The 17,365-nt window shown below is 39.6% G+C and overlaps 1 long non-coding RNA gene across 1 annotated transcript in view; it reads right to left on the bottom strand.

The window, feature by feature from the left end:
- The window catches only part of LOC140732801 (uncharacterized), an 81,236-nt gene extending 69,170 nt beyond the window's left edge, over positions 1-12,066 (bottom strand). The window contains exon 1 of the long non-coding RNA XR_012100142.1: positions 11,973-12,066. This is a non-coding gene — a long non-coding RNA (uncharacterized lncRNA). The remainder of the gene's footprint in view (positions 1-11,972) is intronic.
- Positions 12,067-17,365: the final 5,299 nt, after the last annotated feature.

Raw genomic sequence — 17,365 nt, forward strand, 5'->3', positions numbered from 1 at the left:
CTTCACTATCTGCCACTCCAGATGAAGGGAGGGAAACAGAGTCTGGCCACCAGTTTCTTAATGTCTGCTTAATGTCTCTTTTATGCTTGTGTTTTTTAAGAGACTGACTGAATCTGGTGCCAAGTTTTTATTTGGGAATGTTTCATTTTCTTTTTACAGATGTGATTTGATGACTTCTGCTTTTCTTTTCAGACCAACTGAGGATACGGACAGAATGAAGAATGAGTTGGGTAGTGCAGAGTGCATGTGAACACAAATTCACTGATTCTGCCTCAACAGTCCGAGATTTATAGTGTTGGGCTCAGTCAAACTCAGTGCAACCAGAGCTTTTAGTGCTGAGCTGCACATCAAGAGCAGTGCAGACCCAGTGGGTACTGAGGTGAGCAGGCTCCATGCTGAAGAATCTACCACTGGCATCCCACACTAGCCAAGCTTGTGACAGATGCAGCATCCATGGATTTGAAGGAGGATTCCTGAACCAGTAGCTTAGGTGGGAAAAAGACCAATAATAAAATACCAGAAATAAATTTTTAAAATAAAAAAACAGGAATAATATTTTTATTTAACACTAACAAATATTGTCAGATGTGCTGTGTAAGTATCCTGACTGATTGCATCATGGCCTGTCTGGCAGTTCAGATACACAGGATTGTAAAATGCTGCGGAGAATAGTGGACTCATCCTAGTACATCACAGAAGCAGTCCTCCCCACCGTTGGCAATACGTACAGGAGGTGCTGCCTCAAGAAGGCAACATTCATCATCAAAGATCACCACCATCAGGACCATGCCATTTTCTCTCTGCTGCTAACAGGCAAGAGGTACAGAAACCTGAAGTCCAAAACTACCAGGTTCAAGACCTTCAGGAACTCCCCTGCAGCTATTTGGTTATTGAACCTGATGTCTTCAGGTTGCTGTACCTCCTGCTCAATAGTAATAGTGACTAGGAGACCTCTAGTTCAGCAACACTCCAAAACTTTATTCACTAAGGTGGACTTCATAACTATTTTGTTCCAGTTGTGTTCTTTCTCTTAAAGTTATTTTAGAAATTATGTTTAATTTATGTTTTTCTTGTGAATGTTGCTTATATGCTGCAATGGATCTGCAATGCTACTGTAAGTAAGTTTTGCATATATGTATTTATGCATATGACAATAAACTCAACTTGGTTTATTCTTTAAATTTTGATTGAAAATATAGATTATTTCAGTTTTTGTATTAATCTGTTCAATTTCATTCAATTTTCTGAATTTGTTTGAACTTTCTTGAGAATTTGTGTTTTCTACATGTCTGAGTACTAGACATTTGTAAACTGATTCAAAAGTCTGACAGCTTTAATACAGGGCAAAGCTTTCATGTGCAGCCTCACCTGCTACCAGAGCGTTCCAGGGGCAGAATCTCCCCTCAGAGGATTCAATCTGCTTCGTCAGAAGTACTTTTGCATCTGAGGGTTCAGCTAGATTGCCCCTCCAGACTTGCTCTAGGAAAGAGCAGGCAGGAGGGAATAAAAAATGATGAGCTTTGAATAGCATATCAAATCCAGCATAGTCTGACCCATTGTGCTTACAATTATCCCACAGGTTAAGCCCTGACTGTGATCATGGTTAGTAAATTTTCTGATTAGTGCTTCCTGTAATAAAAGTGATCCAGTGCTCTCATTGTCTATTGCTAATCATTTCGTCTACACATTATGTGTAGATTAAAATAAATACAGACTCAAATCACCCATAAAAATTTATGTATTTGCTCACAAATGAGTGCTTAATTATTTCTTCCAGGTCTGTGATTTGTTCCGTAAAAGCAGGTGATATGGTGGCACAAGCATTATTTGCATAAATGATAATTGCATTTGTTCTGTGACCACAAACACTGGTTATAATACTTATATGATTGATTAATCGTTGGAGTATGAGACAATACTCATGAACCACGATTTTCCATAATTGATATTTTTAGTTCAAAAGATCACAGAATATATGATTGTAATTTTGAGAGAGGTTCTTGAATGGAGGTTCATCCTGGGAGTCTGAGATTACTGAAGCAATCCTGTTTGTATTTCATGATCATTGAAACCACCTAAGAAGTTGAGAAGATGCAATGTTACACCATACTCTTCCTATTATTTGTTTACTTCCCTGTGCTCTAAATCCGAACACTACAGAGGTAAAAATAAAGATTATCAGAAGCAATGAACCACCAGGTGTCAGCACATAAAGCTATTCATGTGAACTACCATTGGATTTTCAGATTTCAAGCAGTTGGTCACTCCAGAGATTTAATTGTGAAAGTCCAGCTGACTCTTCCAGACTGTTGAGGTAGCGGCCCTCTCTGGTTGACATAAAAGATGCCAAGACATTACTTTGAAAAGGATTATGGGATTTATCCATAGTGCCTTTCGAAGTTTTGCCCTAAATCATCATTAATACAGGTTTTCATGCAGTTTCTGGGTGTTTGTGGTCAAATCAGCCGGCGTATTTCATGCACAAAAGGTACCTACACTTTAAAGATGCATAATCGGCAGAAAAGCACTTGGGTGTTGTGGAGCTATGTTGATGCAAGTCTTTCTTTTGTCTTATTGTAATTAGATATGGTGCCTTAGTTGCTTTTCATCATTGCAAGAGCTGCTGAGAGTAGGGTTAGCTTTCCTCCTCCCACCACCGATGTAATTTGGAAAAGCTATTTACATTCTGAGCAGCCAAGTACTCTGGACTAGATTGGATTCAGTTCTATTTACAGAGAAGTTGAATTTGAAGTTCATTTCAGAAAGAACTATTTAAGTTTGTGCATACAAAAATTCATTCTGGCGGCTGAAGTAAAAATGATCCAATTGCATTCCTCTTTAGTAAGTGGATAGAGATAGAATACCCAAAAATGCTTGTGACCTGGGTCAGAGTGAAAGCAGAAAATCTAAATAATTTCAGCTTGCTCCCAGGGTAACATCAGTGCTGTTGACGTGAGTGGAAGAAGTGCAATTTCACTGTTCTACAGAAAACAAACCAACATTGCAAACAAAGTTTTTAGAAAATGACCACATTTATGACCACCCTGTGTTCAACGTGGCAATGAGGTGTTTCAATCTAAGTAATTTTTTGCATAAACCTGAGTCTTTCTACCTTTCCATTCATCATTTTGTTAGATTTTGGGAGGCAGAAGTTGTAGGAAATCCAAAGAGTCCATTTCACTAACCTGGTCTTTTCTCCAACAACAGGCTTAGATGGCATGTATTCTAAAAGCATCTCTGGAAGCACAGCCTATAATTTCCTAGCAACCACCTTATTCTTTTATTGCCTTTTTTAATTGTTGCTAACAGCTACTAATATTTGATTCATCCCTATTGCCTTCCAAGAATCTTGGTATGAAAGAGTTAATGGTAAGTATTACACATATAAATAAAAAACTGGATCATTTAGAGTCAAATAAACCAAGTGAATATTTAAAAATAGACAGTAATAGAAGATCCAATATAACAGCAATGGCATTATTCCTCTCTGGCATTGGATGCAGAAACCCACCAGGAATTGTCATCTGTAAGTATCAGCAGGACAGAAAAAACACTTATTTTGTTTCAATGGCTTTTGGAACTGTAGGAATAATCCCATCACCAAGTTCAGGTCATATTTCAAGAAATGGATAAAATGGAACCATTGTTCCAATTAACAAAATAGCAAACTATTTGGTGCACATACCATAACCTTTCAAATATTTGTTCAGAGGAAACCTCACTTCCACTTTGCATGGATTCCAAATATAGAGGACTCCATCCAATTTTTAAAAAGATGGAATTACAAACACTTTTAAAAATCTCATCCTCTTTAATATTTAATGCTTTAGCAGGTCTTGGTTTCAATTTACTTTCTTCAAAGCGGCAAAAAAATGCACTGCTTCTTTGGATTCACAAAATAGTTCTTGATGTGAAAACAAGACAAAAAGAACACAAGAAACATGAAAAAATAAGAGCAGAAGTAGACCACCAGACCCCTCAGGATCTCTGTTTTCAATGTCATCATGGCTATTTGCTGTTTACCCAGTATCTCACCAATTTGTATTGGTGTACCATAGAAAGCATTTTATTCAGATGCAACATGGCATGACATGGCAGCAACTCTGCCAAATCCACAAGAAATCTGCAGAGAGCTGCAGGCACTGATTAGCATCTGTTTACAACTGTTGCTAGGTCAGTATATCAACAAACACAATCAAAGACCCCCATCAACCCCAGATTGTTGCTTTTCTTTTTCCTACCATCGAGCAGAAGATACTAAGCCTGAAAGCACGTACCACCTGGCTCAAGGACAGCTTCTATCCTGATGTTATAGGATATTGCATAGTCCCCCAGTATGAGAATATAGGCTCTTGATCTCACAGTCTACCTCATTATGACCTTACACTTTATTTTCTTTCTGCATTGCACTTTCTCTGTACTTGCAACACTTTATTCTGCATTCTATTATTGATTTCCCTGTGCTATCTCAATGAACTGACATAACAAAATGATCTGAATAAATGTTATGCTAAGCATGGTTTTACACTGTCTCGGTACATGACAATAATAAACCAATTTAATTCTCCGGTCTTTCAAAACTACATCTACTTCCATTTTAAACACTTCTAATGATCAAGCCTCCACAATTCTCCTGAGTAGAGAATTCCAGAGATCTTTTATCCTTGCAAGAATAAAATACTAAATACTTCAATTTTAAATACCGTAGATTCCGGATTTTAAGCCGCTACTTTTTTCCCACATTTTGAACAGCTTTGAACTTTGCGGCCTATAATCCGAAGCGGCTAATGCATGGTTTTTTTTCATGCCGCCTCGTAAACATTTTGCCTCATAACAGTAGACCAATAAAATTGATGAGTAGTTCACAGAGGTCCAATGAAATTGTATGATAAATCAAGCGCACTTTCACAATTAAATTATTGTAAATCAGTCATTTGTACTCACCCTCATCAACATGGAAAACACTCGAAGCATTGTGCTGCCTACTTAGTTTAAACTATATTTGTTTTCTGTACTACATCGCGGGATGCTATGACGTCACACCCGGTTTCGCGGTGTCTTGTGGGAAAATGCCGGTTTGCGATAAACGGAAAGGAGGGGGGGAGCGCATTACGCGAGCGGCTTTGGATCTGAGCGAACGCTGCTTTTAAATGCCGTTTGCGATAAATGGAAAGGAGGGGGGGAGCGCATTACGCGAGCGGCTTTGGATCTGAGCGAACGCTGCTTTTAAATGCCGTTTGCGATAAACGGAAAGGAGGGGGGGAGCGCATTACGCGAGCGGCTTTGGATCTGAGCGAACTCTGCTTTTAAGTTAAAGGTGATCAATAACTTTTCCTGGTAGGCTGCAATATATATATTTTTTTACCAGTCGTTAGGAGATATTGGAATGTTGTTCAGTAAAGAAGTATACGCAACGTATATTTAAAAGTAGCCGCGTACGGGCACGGTTCGAAAAAAAGCATTTGCAATATGTATTTGTTTTTGTTACCATATGGATTTAATTAAAAGTTAAAAAAATCCTCACGTGTAATATCTTTCTGTGTAAATATCTCATATTACAACGTGGGACACCTGCGGCCGAAAATCCGGTGCGGCCTAAAATCCGGTGCGGCCTAAAATCCGATGCGGCCTTTACAATTAAAAAATTGATTTTATTTCTAAAATTAGAGCCAGCGGCTTTTAATCAGGTGCGCTCTGTAGTCCGGAATCTACGGTAACTAAACTCTTATGTTGAACCCATGTCCCCTCATTCGAGGTTTTGCTATTATTGAAGAATCTCAACATTTATCTTGTTTCTTTGGTGTTTAGGTTCCTCTCAACGGAAACGGTGATGAGTAGACTGATGGGACTGAAGGCTGACAAATCCCCAGGTCCAGATGGTCTGCATCCTAGGGTACTAAAGGAGGTGGCTCTGGAAATTGTGGATACATTGGTAATCATTTTCCAATGTTCCTTAGATTCAGGATCAGTTCCTGAGGATTGGAGAATGGCTAATGATATCCCACTTTTTAAGAAAGGAGGGAGGGAGAAAACAGAGAACTATCATCCTGTCAGCCTAACATCAGTAGTGGGGAAGATGCTAGAGTCCATTATTAAAGATGAAATAGTGGCATATCTAGATAGCAGTGATAGGATTGGGCCAAGCCAGCATGGATTTACCAAGGGCAAATCAGGCTTGACTAATCTATTGGAGTTTTTCGAGGATGTAACCAGGAAATTAGACAAGGGAGATCCAGTGGATGTAGTGCACCTCGATTTTCAGAAGGCATTTGATAAGGCCCCACATAGGAGATTGGTGGGTAAAATCAAAGCTCATGGCATTGGGGGGAAGGTATTGACATGGATAGAAAACTGGTTGGCAGATAGAAAGCAAAGGGTAACGGTGAATGGGTGTTTCTCGGAATGGCAGGTGATGACTAGTGGGGTGCCACAGGGCTCGGTATTGGGACCACAGCTGTTTACGATTCACATCAATGATTTAGATGAAGGCATTGAGAATAACATCAGCAAGTTTGCTGATGATACTAAGCTGGGTGGCAGTGTGACATGTGATGAGGATGTTAGGAGAATTCAGGGTGACTTGGATAGGCTGAGTGAGTGGGCAGATACTTGGCAAATGAAGTTTAATGTGAATAAGTGTGAGGTTATCCACTTTGGGAGTAAGAACAGGAAGGCAGATTATTATCTGAACGGTGTAGAGTTAGGTAAAGGAGAAATACAAAGAGATCTAGGAGTCCTTGTTCATCAGTCACTGAAGGTGAATGAGCAAGTGCAGCAGGCAGTGAAGAAGGCTAATGGAATGTTGGCCTTTATTACAAAGGGAATTGAGTACAAGAGCAAGGAAATCCTTTTGCATTTGTACAGGGCCCTGGTGAGACCACACCTGGAGTATTGTGTACAGTTTTGGTCTCCAGGGTTAAGGAAGGACATCCTGGCTGTAGAGGAAGTGCAGCGTAGATTCACAAGGTTAATTCCTGGGATATCCAGACTGTCTTACGCAGGGAGGTTAGAGAGACTGGGCTTGTATACGCTGGAATTAAGGAGATTGAGAGGGGATCTGATTGCAACATATAAGATTATTAAGGGATTGGACAAGATAGAGGCAGGAAATATGTTCCAGATGCTGGGAGAGTCCAATACCAGAGGGCATGGTTTGAGAATAAGGGGTAGGTCATTTAGGACAGAGTTAAGGAAAAACTTCTTCTCCCAGAGAGTTGTGGGGGTCTGGAATGCACTGCCTCGGAAGGCAGTGGAGGCCAATTCTCTGGATGCTTTCAAGAAGGAGCTAGATAGGTATCTTATGGGGAATCAAGGGATATGGGACAAGGCAGGAACCGGGTATTGATAGTAGATGATCAGCCATGATCTCAGAATGGTGGTGCAGGCTCGAAGGGCTGAATGGTCTACTTCTTCACCTATTGTCTATTGTCTATTGTCTAACTCCAAAGAATACAGACCTGACCTGCTTAACCTTTCTTGATACGACTATCTTCTTAACCCAGGAAGTAGCCTGTAAAACTTCTTTTGGATTGTTGTCGATGCTACTAGCTCCTTCTGAGCTAAGTGTACCTAAACTGTGTGTAGATATAATAATTTATTTAAACTGTATAGAAAATAATTCAACAATTCTTGCATCTGCGCCAAACCAACAAAATGGAAATGTGGCAAAAAATAAACCACTGGAAGAAGTCAATGGATCAAGTTGTACTTGTGAAGACAAAAGGGATGTACTAACATTCTGAGTCAAGAGCCTACAGCAGAAATTGCACATTGATTCCATCGCTGAATACTAAATAGGGTTTCCGGTTTCATATAGAAGATCACAGATTTTGAGTAATTAACTTGCATATTTGGTCACCTTGAGTACATTCAATGGGTTTACAGACAGTATCATAAGGGCTCAGAGTTGGGAAGGGGGATTTATAGTGCTGTTGGGAAAGTGGATGGTAATTGCAGGCTACATAAAAGTGAAAGGGACATTATCTGTCTGAGAGCCAACCTTTAAGCAGTTTCTTCTTACCCACAATATTAGTTTCCAGTAATAAAATACAAGTTCTGATAATCTGACAAGTAGCTTGCTAAATATTTTCATCAGAGTGGTTGAGGAATTTGAATACTTTGGGTTTTCATTGGAAATAAACATACTGCATAAATCCCAGATTTAACATTTTTATTATTTCAGAATCTGAGATTTAATTCGTTATTATTATGTGTACAGGTGCATTATATTTTAAAGATACTTAAATCAAAAAGGTAAGTGACAAGGACATGCTCACTGGATGTTACTGGTTGAGAGAGGGCAAGAATCAAATAGATTCTCCCAATTAAGCACTCTTAAAAACATCCCATCCAAAAATAATTATATTTTAACTCTGACTTCAGTTCGTATGCTGTAGTGAGGTAGAGAGGGTAGTACTTCCTTATACTTCAGCATCATTTGACAGATTTGTCCTTGGACTTGACAAAACGTCCTTCAGAATTTCCTGCTGCTTGAGTACCAATAACACTGTCAGCAACATTTGCATGTATGTTAGCTGGGAGAACAATTCTTTGAGTTTGGAAACAAAGGAGAACAAATTTCCTAATTAGCTTTGCATCAATGTTTCCCTTAAGTGCTGTGCATAGCTATCCAAGAACAATTTTGATATTAAGCTGATTCCTGAGAGTAGATTTCTATCTTCAGGACAGATCATAGGAATAGGTTTGGATCTCAAGGGATATGAGGTGATAGTCAATGAGTGCCAACAGGAAAAATATCAATTAATAAGATTGGAGGAGAACAGAGTATTTTTCCCTGGAACATTAGAGAATTAAGGGAGATTTGATAGATATATGAAATTATGAGGGGTATAGATAGGGTAAATGCAAGTAGGCTTTTTCTGCTGAGGTTGGCTGAGACTACAACTAAATGCCATGGTTTTAGGGTGAAAGGTGAAATATTTAAGGGGAACCTGAGGTGGAACATCTTCACTCCAAGCGTTGTGTGAGCATGGATTGACCTGTTAGCAAAGTGATGGATGTGGGTTTGACTGCAACACTTATGAGAAGTTTGAATAAGTGCATGGATAGGAACGGTATGGAGGGCTATAGTATAGATACGGGTTAATGAGACTAGGCAGAATAACAAGTCAGCATGGACAAGATGGGCCAAAGGGTCTGTTTCTGTGCTGTAGTGATCTATGAGTCTATGGACTGAGGGTTGACATCTGAAGGGATAAGATGGACTGATGATTTTGAGCAAGAAATGGTCAATATCCAATGACAATCAGTGACCAGGTAGCTATGGGCTCATGATAGGGAGTAAAGAATGATTGGAATCTGGTGATGTTCTGGAGGCGATGTTGATTAGGGGAGGAGAAAGAACTCTGCTGTCTGATGGCGTGAAGTAAGGGATAATAAACATTGGTGGCTGTGGTGAAATTGAAGGAAATGCAGAAGCTGATTGAGGGCTTGGGTAGTTGTAATTGGTATTGATAATGGTGGAGCAAAAGACAAATCATAATGGAGTGTTAACAGGGAAGCACTTTTCACCAATCGTGCCGTCTATATTAATTCCATTGACCTGCTCGTCATCCACAGTTTTTCATGCTTTGATTCTCCAGCTTTTCCTAGCTCAGAAGAAATGCTGTAATGAATCTCAGATGGTGACAAGGAGGCCTACAAGAGTGAGATAGATCAGTGGGTTGAGTGGTGTTGCAACAATAACCTTGCACAATATTGTTGTATTGTCACACAACAATAAAATCAGCGAGACCAAGGAAGGGGAAGTCAGGTTATCATTGAGGGGTCAGTGCTGGAAAGGGGAACCAGCTTCAAGTTTCTGAGCATCAACATCTGGTCCCAACGTATTTATGTAATCATGAAGAAGACATGCCAGTAGCTAGACTTCATTCAGAATTTGAGGAGATGTGGTATGACACTAGAAGATTTCTATAGATGTACCATGGAGAGCCTTCTGACCGTCTCTGTCACCAAATAGTATGGAAGCTCCAATGCACAGGTTTGAAGCAGACTGCAGAGGGTTGAGGACTCAGCCTGCCCCATCAAAGGCAAAAGCCTCTTCGCTATGAAGAACATCTTGAAAATGGCATCCATCATGAAGGATCCTCACCTTCAGAGACATGCCCTCTTCTCATTACTATCATCAAGAAGGAGGTACAAGAGTTTGAAATTCACACTAAACCATTCAGAAACATCTTTTCTTCCCTCCACCATCAAATTTATGAACAGTCCATGGACACTACCTCACTATTCCTCTATTGCAATGTTCATTTATTTATTTTATGTTTTTTATGGAAACACAGTTTTTTTTATGTTTTGCTGCCTCAAAACAACAAATTTCAAGACATTTCTCAGTTATAATAAATGTGATTCTGATTGTTATCTCAGGGACTCAATTTTGAACATAGAACATAGAAATTTGCAGCACATTACAGGCTCTTCGGCCCACAATATTGTGCCGACCATGTAACCTACTCTAGAGACTGCCTACAATTTCCCTAGTGCACAGCCCTCTATTTTTCTAAGCTCAATAGACCTATCTACAAGGCTCTTAAAAGACTCCATTGTATCTGCTTCCACTACCACCACCAGCAGAACATCCCACACACCCACCACTCTCTGTGTGAAAAACTTACCCTTGACATCCCCTCAGCACCTATTTCCAAGCACCTTAAAACTATGTCCTCTTGTGTTAGCCATTTTAGCCCTGGGAAAAAGCCTCTGGCTATCCCCATGATCAATGCCCCTCATCATCTTATACACCTCTATCAGGTCACCTCTTATCCACCATTGCTCCAAGGAGAAAAGGCCAAGTACACTCAACCTATTCTCATAAGGTACGCCCTCCAATCTAGGCATCTCCTCTGCACTCTCTCTACAGTATCCACATCTTCCAGTAGTGAGGTGACCAGAACTGAACTCAGTACTCCAAGTGGGCTCTGACCAAGGTCTTATATAGCCATAACATTACCTCATGGCTCTTGAACTCAGACCCATGGTTGATGAATACCAACACATCACACACCTTCTTAAACACACTGTCAACCTGCACAGCAGCTTTGAGTGTCCTATCGACACAGACCACCAAGATCTCTCAGATCCTCCATACTGCCAAAAGTTTTACCATTTATATATAATTCTGTCTTCAAATTGGACCCACCAAAATGAACCACTTCACACTTATCTGGGTTGAACTTCATTTACCACTTCTTAGCCTAGTTCTGCATCCTATCGACGTCCCACTGTAACCTCTGACAACCTTCCAGACTATCCTCAGCACCCCCAACCTTTGTGTCATCAGAAAACTTACTAACCCCCCCTTCTACTTCCTCATCCAGGTCATTTATAAAAATTACAAAGAGGAGGAGTCCCAGAACACCACTAGTCATCGACCTCCATGCAGAATACAAACCATCTACAACCACACTTTGCCTTCTATTTTGCGTGTTTTAGCTGCATGGCTTGGGAGTGTTGGGAAGACTGATGAAAATAAATATTCAGTAGCTTAAAAAAACGGCAGGCAGTGCCATTATAATACTTACACTGACAACACAATTTCTTTGGGCAGATTATCCTCCAATATTGTTCTCCCCCATCAAAACTGAAAGGGCAGATTTGAAGTTGATTTCGTTCTTGTTGTGGATATTTATCACAAGCCTTAAAACTAAACTTGGGAGTTAACATCCAACTCTTTGTATAACTGCTGTTTTCTGGGAAACATTTAAAAAAATACATCACAATGCAGAAAGAGGTTCTGACAGGTAGAACAAAGCCAATTTAATAAGTCAGACACTTAAAATGGTCTGATGCACCCAATCCACACAGAGGTACAATAGCTTTGCATCATTAGAAGCAATAATGATTTGTAAAGATGGAAAGGGCCATTTAACATTTTGTCTTCAGTGCTATAGAATTCCATTTGCTCAAGCACAAAGCTTTTTCTTCACAGTGTATAAAAATTATCTTCTCACCTGAATGTACCATGCTCAGATTAATGAAAGAGTCCCATTGATGCTGTACTTTTTGAAAGTCTTTCCAGCTTCTTGTCCTCTTGGCAGCATTTCTGTTTTGTTCCAAGCATAAAGTTATCCATTGCCTATCAGGTCTCAACAGGTCCACTAGAGATTGTTTTCACCAGCTCACGCAGCATACCAGACAAAACACATATGTGCAGATAATCACCCTTTTCCCTCCTCTCACTCATTTCAAATGGAATTTAAGCAAATAATAAGCTCTGAGCTAGATGACATGCAATAGTGAATTAACACACTTATAATTAGAGAAGAAATAATTAAAAAGAAATAATTAAATTAGAAATTCATCACTTGAAAATTAAATTTCAGCAGGTAGCATGGTAGTGTAGCAGTTAGCGTTACACTTTACTGGCCAGTGACTCAGGTTCAGTTCCCACCATTGCCCCTAAGGAGTTTTTACATTCTCCCCGTGACTGTGTGGGTTTCCTCCAGTTTCCTCCCACACTCCAAAGACGTACAGATTAGTAGGTTAATTGGTCACGTGGGTGTAATTGGGTGGTGCAGGCTCATTATGCCAGAAGGGCCTGTTACCATGCTGTACCTCCAAATATTGGGTTACTATCAACAGTATTTACAGTGACCAGTTTCACATTATTTTTCCTATTTTTAAAAACAAATATTATGAAGGAATATGTAATTCATTACTAGTATCTGTATTTTGTTAGAATTTCACATCCTAGCCATTTTCTCAACAAAAAGTGGTGTATAATTAATTTAAAGAATTGCTATCTTTAAAGCAATATATTAATTGTTTGATTTTCTTTATTTATTGAAATACAGCACAAAATAGGCCCTTCCGTCCCTTTGAGCAGCACTGCCCAGTGATCCTCCAACTTAATCCGAGCTTAATCATGGGACAATTTACAATGACAAATTAACCTACCAACCAGTACACCTTTGGACTGTGGGAGGAAACCAGAGCACTCGGAGGAAACCCACACAGTCATGGAGAGAAGGTGAAAACTCCTCACAGTAGCAGCAGGAACTGAACCTGAGTTACTGGTACTATAAAGTGTTGTGCTAACCACTACGCTACAGGGCCACCCCAAATTGTCATAGAACATAGAACATGACTGCACAGAAACAGGCCTTTTGGCCCTTCTTGGCTGTGCCGAAACATTTTTCTGCCTGGTTCCACTGACCTGCACCTGGCCCATATGTCATGTTTTAATATTATAAATAAAATATCAGTTCTTAAAGGAAGATGAAATGCTCAACTCACGCTTACTACCTTTCTTGGGGCCTATAATGTAACAGGCAATGGAAGTACACCTTTTTGCTAGTTTAATAATCCCTCATCCATATTCACTATCCATGAGCACTTGAACATGTGTGTGCATACGGTTTCCCACATTTATACACAAGAAAAATGATTAAAGACTGCACTTTAAAAAGATATTGGCTGTGAAGGTTTATTTAAAACATAGAGAAACTTAAAATGTCTAATAGAAGTGAGAGTTCTTTTTCTTTCAACCTGTTAAATTATAAGGAAGTTTACTTTGGATCTAGATCATTGATCTCTTCATACACGAACCCGTTGCCTTGGAAACATCACAAAAGTATCATTCTAAATTTGAATGGCCATGACAAAAGCTTGGCCTAGACATACTCTGAGGCATTTCCAAGCAAACATTTTGCAGAAGAGCCTAAGAAATAGAAGCAGGAGTGAGCCATATGGCTCATGAGCTTGCCCTGTTGTTCAATTAATCAATTAAAATAAAATCGGAGATTAGTGCCTGAATTTGAGGAACAAAGGAATTTTATACTGATGTGGGAAGCATTGCATGCTATATTTGCACATTGTGATTTAAACAGCATGATTCTTTCATAAATAGTTCAAGGTTACTTGGACTACCTGGGATGGATTCCTGGAATATTCTGGAGTGAACTTCAATAATTATTTGGACTGGATTCTTAATCTGGAGTGGGCAGGAGACTTGGAATTATCTGGAAGGGAGCCTCAGTATGATCTGGAGTAAAATCTAAGCATTACCTGGAAGGGAATTCCTGAATGCCTGGAGGAAAATCTCAGAGTAACTAGGAGCAAAGTCTGGAATGAAATGCCTTCTTAGAATTGTCAGGCTTGGATTTTCAGAACAACCTGAACTATGTTCTTCGAATCAAGTTGTGTATGGAAGACTTGATTTGAAATCATAGATTTTGTTAATGTGTCGGAAACTTGCTGAAACCTGGGAATGGAGTGGACAATGAACCTGCCACATGTATTCCCGTCAATGAAAGTGGGATCAATGAATCTGTGCCATTCCATGACCAATGCACCACACACGTGTTTTCAATGCATTCATCCAGTTTCACACATGGAAGCAGAGTTAAATTTTCAAGCAGGTTCCAGAGAAGAATAATGTTATAATCCAGATTTTTTTCATTAAACTAAACCAGGCTACAGGGATAATTAGTGTGGTTGCTGCCAAGTTTTTTTTTTTGGGTGTTTCTAATCTCTTTCTTTTCTCTAATGTTTATGGAATTGAACTTGGCCAAGCTTGAGGGAATGTGATTTTATAAACTTGAGTAAGACTATTGTGCAGAGCTGTGTTCTCAGAGAAGCTTACCTTCACAGACTGGCAGTTATCAACACAATCGAGAAAGTGATGCCGCCACTGTCCACATGTTGATGATGCTCCAACAAAGCAAAATACTATCTGGAAAATCAAAGCAGAGGAATCATCCCATCAACCCATCAGAAGGGTATATTTGCAAAACTAAAAAGATGTGTACAAAGGCAATAATTCTTTCTACAGATTATAAGGACTTCAAAATCAGTTTACAGTATATCCAAAGAGTATATGAGTGAAAGGAAATTTCTGATAATAAATATTATTGACCGTTCAATCAAATAAAGGAACAGGATGCTGATGTCAGAAGGAAGTTCTGAAGTTCTATCAACTATTTGGTCTCCATGTCTCATTGGGCATGAGTCATTGTTTGAAGTAGCAAGTGAAAGAGTGACATCTTTCAGGGCAGGAGCCATTTGAAAGCAACAAGTCTCATTAGAAGTGAATCTTATTTGAGCCAATAAAAAGAAGGGTAGTATAAGTGGAGTAGCCATTGTTGGACTGGGCCAGTGTTAGAGTGGTCAGGCTTTTGCTCAACAGGCTCCAGTGAGAACAGGCATTGGCTAAAAGTACTAGGTCTTTTGAGTCTCTTAGAGATTGTAGAACTTAAGCTTAAGAAGTTAGAGATAAAAGTATATAAGTTTGAGAACTTAGAGGTACTGTATAACAAGTGTAGGGAGGGTAGTAGTCAAGGCAATGACAGACAGACAGACATAATTTATTGATCCTGAGGGAAATTGGGTTTCGTTACAGTCGCACAAACCAAGAATAGTGTAGAAATATAGCAATATAAAACCATAAATAATTAAATAATAAAAAGTAAATAATGCCAAGTGGAAATTAGTCCAGGACCAGCTTATTGGCTCAGGGTGTCTCAGGAGGGAATGCTCCTCCTGTAAGATGTGGAATTGTAGGGTACCTAATGGTCTCCCTGATGTCTACATCTGCAGGAAGTGCACTCAACTTCAGATCCTGACTGACAAGTTGAAAGAACCGGAGCTGGAGCTGGATGAATTTAGGACCATCTGGAAGGATGAAAACCTCACAGATGAGACTTCTACTGACTTGTTCACATCCAGATTTCAGATCTCAGATGGTAGGCAGTTAACCACCAGGAGAAGTAAGTGGTGTGCAGTGTTCCCTTGAGGCCATTCCCCTCAGCAACAAGTATACCCTTTTGAATATTGCTGGAGGAAGACGACCTATTAGGGCTCAGGGGCAACAGCCAGGCCATTGTCACTGTTGCCAGCCTGAGTTTCAGCAGGGAAGGGTAAAGTCAGGTAAAGTGATAGAGACTGAATAGTTAGATGTGCAGACAGGAGATCTCTGGATTACTCCCAGTGTCATGTACTTGTCAGGGCAGGAAAATTTGTACAATCATTAATTTGTACAATTTAAATAGTGGCTAAAGATCAGATGCAAAGAGCAATGTTTCAGATTTCTGGATCATGGGGGTCTGTTCTGGGGAAGCAGATTACACCGGAACCCAAGATGGACAAACATACTGCAGGCAGTTTTGTTCGAACTGTAGGGAAGGATTTAAACTAATTTGGCAGGATGATAGGAACTGGAGTGATGAGGCTGAGGAGGGGGTAGTTGGTATACAAGTAGGTGCCATGTGTAACAGGCAGGTGAAAGGGCAAAATTGCAGTCTGTGGGAAGAGTTGAAGAGTAACATGGGGGCAAAATCAAAAAGGGTAATGAATACTTGATTGGAAGTGTTAGATTTAAATGAGCACATTATACATAAAAAGATCGGTGATCTTGTAGAGCAGTTAGAGATTGGCAGGGCGCCTCTGCATCATGGCTGGAAAAATAGTTGTGCACTTAACAGTCAAGGATGCACATTGTATTGAAAGAACAGGCAGGTAAGAAGAGGCGTGGGGTGGCTCTACTGGTCAGAAATTAAATTAACTCCTTAGAAAGAGGTGACAGGATCAGAAAATGCAGAATCCTTATGGAAACAGTTTTAAAAATTGCAAAGGTAAAAAGACCCTCCAAACACAAGCCAGGATACGGGATATGAATTTCAATGGGAGCTAGAAAAGGCATGCAAAAAGGGTAATGTTAGGATAGACATGGTGGATTGAGAAAATCGGGTTGGTGCTGGATCCCAGGAAAGAATTTGTAGAATGCCTGTGAGATGCAACTACAGAGCAGCTTATAGTTGAGCCCAATAGGAGAAAGGCAATTCTGTTATTACAGTTGAGTAGAGGGAATTGCAGAGGCATGAGAGAAGAGATGACCAAAGGAAGGAGACACTAGCAGGGATGAAAACAGAACAGCAATGGCTGGAGTTTCCAGAGGCAATTTGGATAGGGCAGGATAGATGCATCCAAAAGATGAATAAGTATTATAAAGGGAGGAAGAGGAGACCATGACTGGCAAGGGAAGTCAAAGATATCATAAAAGCAAAACAGAGGACATATTACAAAAATTAATGGAAAATTAGAGGATTGGGAAGCTTTTAAAAACCAAAAGAAGACTACTAAAAAAGTCATAAGGAGATGAAACATGAAGATAAGTGATCCAGTTATATAAAAGACGATACCAAAATATTTTTCAGAAATATAAAAAGTGAAAGAGATGTTAGAGTGGATATTGGACCGCTGGAATGGTAGCAATAAGAAACAAAGACATGGCAGATGAACTGAGTGATTATTTTGCATCAATCTTCACTGTGGAAAACATGAACTGTACACCATAAATTCGATAGTGTCAGAGGGCAGAAGTGAATGTAATTATTATTACTGAGGA

The sequence above is a fragment of the Hemitrygon akajei genome, chromosome 9 (genome assembly GCF_048418815.1).
Source record: "Hemitrygon akajei chromosome 9, sHemAka1.3, whole genome shotgun sequence".
Lineage (NCBI taxonomy): Eukaryota > Metazoa > Chordata > Chondrichthyes > Myliobatiformes > Dasyatidae > Hemitrygon > Hemitrygon akajei.